General features: G+C 37.3%; 1 long non-coding RNA gene across 1 annotated transcript; it reads left to right on the top strand.

Moving 5' to 3' along the window:
• The first annotated feature begins 311 nt into the window (after nucleotides 1-311).
• LOC131644902 (uncharacterized) lies at nucleotides 312-2119 on the top strand. The gene is made up of 3 exons (XR_009296776.1): nucleotides 312-1109; nucleotides 1180-1268; nucleotides 1443-2119. It is a non-coding gene; the product is annotated as an uncharacterized LOC131644902 (long non-coding RNA).
• Nucleotides 2120-10965: the final 8846 nt, after the last annotated feature.

The raw sequence follows: 10965 nt of genomic DNA, 5'->3' as shown, positions 1-10965 counted from the left end.
GTTACATGTTTTTATTCTTTTATCATGTCAAAAGAAAATTAAACAAAACTACAATGATTTAGCATGCTAAAAATAATAGGAAACAAAACTAGTAAAAAAAACTAAATATAACACGAATTGGATTGAATCAGGGGGTTTATGAGTGAAAATGTGGTGCAGAGACAAGCAAAGCCGCTGAGGCCCAAGGGAATGGCCCAACAACTTGTTTTTTTGTTACAGTTTTTAGCAAACTTGATGTCAAAAATGAATGTAATTGGGCTCATGGAGGGTGTATGTTGCGATTCGGTGTAGGCCCAAGGTGTTCATCTAATCTAACTAAACCCAAAGCAATTCAGTATCAATTCACCTTCAGATTTTATTGATTTCCTAAATCAAACTCTATGCTAATCCAATTAACCAATTAATCATCATCAACACTAATAAACCAGTTTTATTCATAACCAATGGCAATTAAGAAGAGAATGTTAATTAAAAGGGGATTAGGGCAAAATTACTTGTGACGTTTCCACTTTGTTCAACACTCTCAGACTCATCTCTTTCGAACAGAAACGGCGACGGCTCAAGCTTCGTCTCCGATGAATGCTGCTCCGATCACGCTCCGCCGCGGGCTCTCTCGTCTCCTCCGTCTCCGATCGAGACTCTAACGGCGCCCGTCTTCAAACTCTCATCTCTCTTCCCGGTCATCTTTCTCGATCTCTCTCGCCTATCTCAATATCTCTCGATTTCGTTTCACTCGGTCTCTCCTTGATCTCTCGTTCGATTTGTTCTCTCTCGATTTAAGGTTCGTTGCCGGACTCTCCGATTCGCTACTCCGGTGATGTTTCGAACAAGAGTGACGATAAATCCAGAGGAAAATATCAGGCACGCGCGTTGAACCTTCTTCTTACTTCTTCATCTCCTTTCGTTTTCCTTTTGAATGATTGTTTTTGTTATCGCGTTGATGTAGATCGAAAATGATGAATGATTACAGATGCATGGAGTTGTTGAAGAAGCGTGACGAAGATACGTGGTGATTACGATGATTGCAGCAATTCTTCTGCAGATTTTTGGTTGAAGAATGATTCGGTGATGACAATACTACTGACGATTGTTGAAGAATATTCGATAAGGTTGCGATTGCGAATTTGTGGAGAATATGGTGATGATTCAGTGTTGTGATCTTTTCTTTGATTTCTGCAGGTTTGAGAAAGTGATGAAGATTTGAGATGGAGAAGATGATGAAGATACAGAATCGGTGGAGAGAGAGTTCAGAGATTTTTTCTGTTAGAGTTTGTTACATTCTTTTTTCTGATTTTTTTGTTATCAATTGTCTCTCCCCATTTTCTTTCTCATTTTTCTCTGGTGATTCTTTTTCTGTTATGCCCGTTCTGAACCGGTTTTTCTTTTGTTTTACTCAAGAGTCTGGGTCGGTTCATTGATGCAGGGTCCTTTTGTTATTGCAGAGACCGAAGCTTTGGCTTGAAGAATGAAGACTGGAAACGTGGGAATTGAAGATTGGAATTTTTGTATTATAACTTGGACTTTTTTGAATATTTTTGCAATCTAAATTTGTTTGAAATAGACTGTGGTATCAATATAATGTGGGCTTTTGAATTATTGTAATGGACATTGATCTTTTTTAATGAATGGAGACTCTTTTGTGTATTGATTTTGTATGAACAATGAATTTGGATAGAAATTAAATGGGCTTTGTATGGACTCTTGTTGTTATTGTAACTCTTTGGGTTTTGTTGAATTGGAATGTAATAACATGATTTTTTTTTGTAATGAAACTTTTATGACAAACGCTTGATCTTTGCAAATTCGATAGTATCGTCCAATCATTACAAGCAGCTTTCTTCTTCAAAATGAAACCTTGGGTATTTGAATTAATGAATCTTCCAACTTGCACGTTGAGAACTTTGAACTATATCCCTTGATTAATTTGAACACATTGAATGTTTGAAAGGATTTTGGATAGAATTTTAGACTTTATATGAAACCTTGACCTCAACTAGCCCCCTTGAAGCAAGCTAAATGATTCCATACGATTTTCTTGAATTGCAACTTGAAGAAGTCCATGAATCAACCATATTTCATGTTTTAACGCGCACAGAAGAACCGATTAAAACAAACTTGAACGAAGACGAGAGACCCTTTATTATTTTTCCTTGATTTTTAAGCGACGAATAAACATCCTTGATAACTTATGGCACAGAGAAGAGGGCAAATTTTGGGGTGCAACAACAGGTTGTAGTAATCATATGATAGAAAAAAAGTTTGGTTTATCAAGCATGATAAATCAGTGAGAAGAGCCATTAGGTTTGTTGATAATAATATAGTTACATTTTGGGAAATATTCTAGTGAAAAGGAAGAATGGACAAAAAGAAATCATATGTGATGTGTTATATGTTCTTTCAATGAAAATTAATCTGATAAGCTTGGGATAATTACTTGACAATAACTATACCATGAGGTTAAAACACAATGGGATGAAGGTTTTTTATGCAAATTCCAATACAATGGCATTGGTGAAAGAAGAAAAAAAAATCATATTGAACATGGCACGAAGCATGCTCAAGGAAAGAAAATTTCCAAACCATTTCTAGGGGAGGCAACCTCAAATTCAATATACATCACCAATAGATGTCCAACATAGCAGCTATGCATCAATACACTATATGAAACATGGATAGGCCAAAAACCATGTGTTGGAAACTTAGATATCTCTGGCTTGCTCTGTTAAAGGTACATATTTGAGTAACTTAGAAAGAAATTAGATGAGAGAATTCAACTTATAATTTTAATAGTCTATCACTCAATATGTGCATACAAAATGTTATCACCAATTTAAAACTAAGTGATGATAAATATGGATGTGCAATTTGATGAGAGCAAGGTATGGAACTGGTTGAAAGTTTCAGACAATCCAATGAAAAATGGTGAAAGCCCAAATTACGTTAGCACTACAATACAAGATGACCAAGTAAATAAAGTGGAATAAACTCTAGAGGTGAGAAGACCAACACGGAGCATAACTCAATCAGTTAGGCTAACTGACTGTAAGATTTCCTAACCTAACCATAAAAGAAAATAATGACCTAATTGAAGAAGCCATGACAGTTGAATGTGAGCCAACTAACATCAATCAAACCCTGAAAGATGAAAATTGATAGGAAACTATGAAGGAAAAACTCAAAGCAATTAAGAAGAACCAAACTTCAGAGTTGGTCAATCATTCAAGAAAGAGATAACTAAGTACAAGGCTAGTTTAGTAGCAAAAAGGTTCCTTTAAAGGCCATACATTGATTTTAATGAAGTCTATGCACCAGTTACCAAACCCGAAACCATAATAATTATGGTGGCCGTCACAACATACAAAGGGTGGAAGATGGATCAATTGGATGCAAATTCATATTTTGTAAATGGACCACTAGAGGGGGAGGTCTATACCAAGAGACCACTTGGTTTTGAGATCAAATGGCGAGAATAAAAGGTGTGCAAGCTAATAAAAGAACTATATGAATTTAAGCAAGCACCTAGAGCATGGTTGAGAGCTAGGTTCAATGGTTCGATAAGCCTCTTCCATATAAAGTTCCTTCTATCATGGAATATGATATGAATCTCCTCTTTACGAGAGCAGCCTCAACCGGATTAGTGGGAATTGTTCATTGCTTGATGAATGTGGCAATGGGAAATATCCAAGGAAGTGGTGAGGTGCCTTCTACGATTTCCATCGCTACTTCAAGAGTTTTGATAATTGGGCTCTTCAGAGTTTCATGGATGAAAGAACGATTAGCCATGGAGGCTTTGGTGCTTGCAAGCTTAGAAATGACATATTCCCTAGTATTTTGAAATTTTGATAAATTCAAATTTTCATAAGATTTGAGTTTCCTTAATACATATTGCTGTAACAAATGGTCTTAGGTTTCAGTATCTCTTTTGACTTGTGACACTACCAGCTAGGAATATGTTCATAAATTAATGTTTTCAGCCTCCATTTCTGCAGCTAATTTAAGGCTGGTGATGAAAGCGTCAAACTTGGCTGGGATATTTGTAGTAGAGAATTCAAAACATGGGGATACTTAAATTACCAAGAAATCTTCATTTTATATTATAAGGCTTGCTCCACTTCCTCACCTGTTGAATGATATGTTCATGAATATGATTCAGGTATGATTTGGCTCTGATGTTCCTAGAGTCATTTCTACTATAAAATCTATGAACAATTTTTCTTTGAGGGATTTCTTGTCTTCAAAAGAGATGTCGAATTCACACTTCTTGATGGACCATTTAGTTGACCTTCTAGCCAAATATGGTAGGTGAAGTACTTGTTTTAGTGGAAGATCCATGCAGATAACAGTGGCATGTGCTAAAATGTAACACCATAACTTCCTGGATGTGTTTACAATGCCAACATAACCTTCTCTATCATCTAGTAACGTGTTTAGGGTCTGAATAAGGCTTTAGAAATAAAGTATACCAAAATTTGAGCGGATTTTACTTTTCTTATGAGGACAACACTAACTGCTTCAGTGGAGATGACCAACTAAAGGAATAAAACTTCCTTAGAATCTGATTAGGATAAAATTAGTGGGGTTTATAACATCATCTTTAAGGATGCAAATTCTTGCTCGTACTTTATGTAGATGTTTTGATTGGCTGCATTTTGTGGTAAAACATTCATGTGTATTGTGTTGTCTTGACTAAGGTCATGCCATGTGGTGTGTAGTGTTAAAGGTTATGCAGGTTCTGGTTGTGTAAGCTAATACATGCTGTGAGTTGGATGTCATGCTCGACGTCATGACATCAGTGTTTGACAGCAGTAGCTGCTACATTTTCTATTCTATTTCTATTATGTTTCCTTATTTATCTCAGTCTTTATTTTGGGAAACTAAAGATTGTGCTGATTGTACATCAGTAATAGAACAAATCATGGGCTGTCTTTTTGGCACCCTGATATGTGAGAAGCTGAGAATTGAAGTGAAGAATACTGTTTGCTGTGATTTATGCAGAACATGGAATGTCACGACATGCTCTGTGACATCAGTATTTGACAGCAGTTACTGTTATATTTAGCTGTCACGCGCCTGCTGAGCTGGAATATAAAGATTCAGTTTTGGTTTTAAAAAGATGCAGAATATTCTTTTGAATATTATGCAATCCTATGTGGCAGGTTTAAAGGTCAAGAGAATCAAGATTAGAATATTGGAGAATTATGCAGTTTCCAATTATGAAGATAAATTAGGAAACTTATGAGTGAAGACCTTGTTTTTAGCAGAAAGTTTTCTGTGATTTGTAACAGCAAATAATGTTGTAATTGTAAGCCCAAGTCCAGTTGGGAATAGGTTATAAATAGGAAACTTTGTAACCTAGTTTAGTAAGCTAACCGGCGTTTAGAAAGATGTAACTATTAGGGTTAGCCGTGAAGGTGAACCTCCCGGTTTGTGGGAAGGTCACTGATTTGTGCCTCGAAGCCTGTAGGTAAGAGGTTTGTTTTATTCACTCAGAAGTTGTAAAGCAATGAGTGGAGTTGTGTGCTTGGAGGAAGCTTTGAAGCAACTCTAAGATATGTTTATTTGTGTGCTTTGAATGTTGGTAATTAAGCCGTCGATGCAGTGGCTGAGTTGTTGACTGCTAGACATCATTGGTATGATTGGGAGTGGAATGGAGATATTCCATATCTAGGGAGAACCTAGGTAGAGGGGTCATTGGGTAGTGATTAAGTGAGGAGTTGTAAACTGGGAGTTTAGCTCTGAATTGATACTGCTAATAGTGGACTTCATCCCTGGCTTGGTATGCCCCCAGAGTAGGTTGATTGAACCGAACTGGGTGAACAATTCGGTTGTGTTGTTTATGTTTCTGCATTGTTTATTTGTAAGTTCAGTTTGGATGTCATAACATCATGCCTGACATCAGTGTGTGATTTAATGACTGTGCTAACACAGAATCTCTGTGATTCCAACACTTCCAGACTTCTGGATGTTAGAAGTAATAAATAATTGAGGGATCTGTATGTACTGCCTCAGCTAAACTGATGACAGACCAGATGTCACGACATCGTATATGACATCCGGGTTCTGTCTTACCAGAATTTCAATTGGTATCAGAGCAGGCATCCTGTCTGTTTCTGGATGAGATCCATGGGAGATACTTTCTGGTTGTTGGAGGTAGTTGATTGTTTGAACATTCATGTTCATATTGAATGGTCCCTAGAAGTGGAGGATGGACCTATGTGTGGAAGACTGGACCAAACTGACCATAACAGGTGTATTCTCTTGGCAAGGGAAGATGGTGTTACTGATATCCAAATGATTCATGCGGGAGTGAAGAATTTGGGGTGTTTTATTCAGCATATAGCAGGGTACAGAGAAGAAGATTGTCAAAACCTTCATGCGGGAGTGAAGTTAATGATAAGGTATTCTTTGTGCTTATCTGTTTCTTTCTGGTCAGAATATTGGTTAGGTCTTGTTGTGTTGCTTGAAGAAGAAGCAAGCATATCGTTGGATTGTTCAGCTGCAATTCTTGGATGTCATGCTTACAACTGGTTCTGGGAATCTCTAGGGTTATATGGTTTTCAACAGAATTTGTAGCAGATTGTTCTCAACTTTAGTACAAGTGTCAAAGATACTTGATATCTTTTCTCAAGTCCACTCATAAAGGCATGGTTATTGAGGTTGAAGAGGTTCAAATGATCAGTGTTCCTCATATTCATCTGCAAAGTTGTTTGATGATCTTCAAGATTGTCAAGAATTGTGTGTTCCAAGAAGAAGGAACTGATGGCATACTGGTTTGCAGCTACCAGTTGAAGAACAGATGTTCTGGTGCTGAACTTATGTAGTGTGAGTACATTTGTTTGGAACCTACTCCTGATCTGGAAGAGGAGACATCTGCTTTTTGTGTTGATTGGTCAGAATACAATCAATTGAACCTTCCATCCCAAATGTTAGTTTATTTCAGGCATAAGCTTATGGGAGTTGGAAGAAGAGCTCAGTGTAAGTGAAAGGATTCATTCAGGTTTTCTTTTCAAGACCTCTATGAAAATCCAAAGATGAGCTTGTATCTGGTATGTCCTTTTGATCAAAGGAACCAGATGTGTGAATTGTTTTCTTAACCATAGAACAGTTAGTGTTGAAAACTGAATACTGTGTATCGTGCATAGTGAAATATGGTTTTGAATATTGTGTGATGATTCAAGGGAGTCAGATTACTGTGTGGAATCTGAGGTATTTTCAGGAGTTATGTCATAAGTGAATCTGTTCCAGAAACCTTGTTGAGATATGGCATATATTATCCCTTAATCATGAATGAAGTGTAGCTGTCTGATGCAAAGGTTATTGTTTTAGGCCTGAGGTTTATTGAGGATAAATTTTAGTTGTTTTCCGCTGCATGGTATCTCTGTTAACCATGGTTTATGTAAGTATAGTATCCTCAACTGGTGTATGAAGTATGTATAGGTATAACTCATGGAGTTAGTTGCCTCTAGTAGGGATGTTGTATAATGAGACTTTTATGTACAATGCATGGATAAGCTGTGTGGAGTTTCCATGATTGCTTGTTTGAGGGGGAGATTTGGTTAACCTCCCCACGTCTGATTCAGCCTTGTGTTTAGTTGGCTATTGAACGGTGTCACATGGGTTCTGGTTGTTGTGTGACACATTTGTAAGGAAAGATTCATCTCTCTCTTTCCTAAGGGTGAATCTAACTGGGAAAGGATTTAAGATCAATTGTTATTTGTGCAAAGTACAAGTATTTAATTGATTATCCTTGGAAGTTCAAGATAACTGATGTTCTTAAAGATGTTGGAATATCTCTTCTTCAAGACCATGTACAGGAAGGATAGTGCAATTGTTTTAAGATCTATCTCTTTGGTGGCAGCAGAAGCATGTGATCACTGAAAAAGGTTTCCTGGCAAGAATCATGTTCATCTTTGGAGTGCACAAGAAGAAGAAGACATCATAATCTTGATGGTGGTTACTTGGATCATTTTATTTCTGATCTAGGTAAGAAAGTGCATTGGCTAATGCACACTGTGAAGTCAAGAACAAGTGGCAGTATTCTTGACATCATGGAAATAGCTTTGCTCAAGGAAGTGGCATCCTTGGTACAGCTAGAGGATTAGTCTCTAACTAGTCCTTCTGATGACTCATGCATCAGAGTTTCTGATGTTGTTGGAAAAGAAGCAGGGATTCATAAAAGTGTGAGCTTGGATGACATAACTGCATAACTGCAGGATGGAGGTTGCGTACTCAAACTTGGTTTCACAATCAGGTCTATGAGAGCATTGAACTCTGGTTCTGTAAAGGGAGGAAGTTCTTTCAAGTGGCAGAAGAAGGAGCTGAATTCAACAGCTAGATGTTAAAACACAATGTGTTGACATTTGGTTCATCTCAGAAGTGGGTTCGAAGGATCAAGATAATCAACATATGGCAGCTGATTATTCTTGAGGATAGTCTTAGACAAATTACTTTTGGGCAGAAGAGTAATAAGTTGAAGACAAAGAGGAGGTGTTTTCTATTCACCTCTTGGAGCTTGTGGTAGAAGTTATGAGCTATCTATGAAAAAGTGCATCTTGTAATATAGATCTCCCATTGTGGGTGACTTATTGTATTCTAATCAAGATGGTGGCGAAGTGGTATCTAAAGATTATCAGATGGTGTTTTTTTTTGTGTGTGTCGTGGTCATGTCATGCAGAGTAACTTTTAAGGGGGAGCTGTACGTTGCTTTGGCAACATTTATGGCCAAACAGGGGGAGAAGAGATTGTCACCCCAAATCATATTGAACAAGTTGTTTTTGTTCATGTTATGTGATAGTGTAGCTTGTGGAACTTATTCAGCAGGTCTGATGTTTTGATGTGCTTTAGCAATTCTGCATAACTGGTAGTTTGCTAGTTGTTTTTGTGCTGCTGTGGTGACAGAATGTTTTAGCCAAAAATTTGCCAAAGGGGGAGATTGTAGATGTTTTGATTGGCTGCATTTTGTGGTAAAACATTCATGTGTATTGTGTTGTCTTGACTAAGGTCATGACATGTGGTGTGTAGTGTTAAAGGTTATGCAGGTTCTGGTTGTGTAAGCTAATACATGCTGTGAGTTGGATGTCATGCTCGACGTCATGACATCAGTGTTTGACAGCAGTAGCTGCTACATTTTCTATTCTATTTCTATTATGTTTCCTTATTTATCTCAGTCTTTATTTTGGGAAACTAAAGATTGTGCTGATTGTACATCAGTAATAGAACAAATCATGGGCTGTCTTTTTGGCACCCTGATATGTGAGAAGCTGAGAATTGAAGTGAAGAATACTGTTTGCTGTGATTTATGCAGAACATGGAATGTCACGACATGCTCTGTGACATCAGTATTTGACAGCAGTTACTGTTATATTTAGCTGTCACGCGCCTGCTGAGCTGGAATATAAAGATTCAGTTTTGGTTTTAAAAAGATGCAGAATATTCTTTTGAATATTATGCAATCCTATGTGGCAGGTTTAAAGGTCAAGAGAATCAAGATTAGAATATTGGAGAATTATGCAGTTTCCAATTATGAAGATAAATTAGGAAACTTATGAGTGAAGACCTTGTTTTTAGCAGAAAGTTTTCTGTGATTTGTAACAGCAAATAATGTTGTAATTGTAAGCCCAAGTCCAGTTGGGAATAGGTTATAAATAGGAAACTTTGTAACCTAGTTTAGTAAGCTAACCGGCGTTTAGAAAGATGTAACTATTAGGGTTAGCCGTGTAGGTGAACCTCCCGGTTTGTGGGAAGGTCACTGATTTGTGCCTCGAAGCCTGTAGGTAAGAGGTTTGTTTTATTCACTCAGAAGTTGTAAAGCAATGAGTGGAGTTGTGTGCTTGGAGGAAGCTTTGAAGCAACTCTAAGATATGTTTATTTGTGTGCTTTGAATGTTGGTAATTAAGCCGTCGATGCAGTGGCTGAGTTGTTGACTGCTAGACATCATTGGTATGATTGGGAGTGGAATGGAGATATTCCATATCTAGGGAGAACCTAGGTAGAGGGGTCATTGGGTAGTGATTAAGTGAGGAGTTGTAAACTGGGAGTTTAGCTCTGAATTGATACTGCTAATAGTGGACTTCATCCCTGGCTTGGTATGCCCCCAGAGTAGGTTGATTGAACCGAACTGGGTGAACAATTCTGTTGTGTTGTTTATGTTTCTGCATTGTTTATTTGTAAGTTCAGTTTGGATGTCATAACATCGTGCCTGACATCAGTGTGTGATTTAATGACTGTGCTAACACAGAATCTCTGTGATTCCAACACTTCCAGACTTCTGGATGTTAGAAGTAATAAATAATTGAGGGATCTGTATGTACTGTCTCAGCTAAACTGATGACAGACCAGATGTCACGACATCGTATATGACATCCGGGTTCTGTCTTACCAGAATTTCACTTTAGAATCCAATCGAAGTGTGCTTCTTTCCTCATCAACTTGTAGAATGACAGTGTGCTAAAACAATGAATCTGTTCAAGGCCGTCAACATCACATTTAACTTTAATACCTTTTTCTTTGTCATTGTCACTATCATCTTGATGACCACATCTCATATTTAAGAGTTTGCTTCTATGCCCCTTTCTGTTAGGAAAAATCCCAAAAATTTGTCGACTATGACCCTAAAGGAAAAATCCCTTTCTGGATTAAGCCTTATGTTGTATTTTTGAACTCTTCTGAATTTGGAGATCGTGCCATTTGTAACACCCCAAATCTACCCAATAAATTATACAGAAAAATCAGAGTATAAATTCCAAACACGTTCATTTGAGGTATCACATATTCGTCATTTCAAAAACAGTTACGGCTTATTTGCCTTCATATAGATACATAGCACGTAAACTTACAACGGACAATTAAATCATTATTCAAAAATCACTTTGTTTCAAAATAATTATTTTATCTCGCAGCGGAATTCACAAAACTTCACAATGATTTATTTTAATCATAGCATCTTCACAAAACAACTTTGAGTCA

This window comes from Vicia villosa, linkage group LG1 (assembly GCF_029867415.1).
Source record: "Vicia villosa cultivar HV-30 ecotype Madison, WI linkage group LG1, Vvil1.0, whole genome shotgun sequence".
Lineage (NCBI taxonomy): Eukaryota > Viridiplantae > Streptophyta > Magnoliopsida > Fabales > Fabaceae > Vicia > Vicia villosa.
This window is presented reverse-complemented; position numbering and strand designations above follow the sequence as displayed.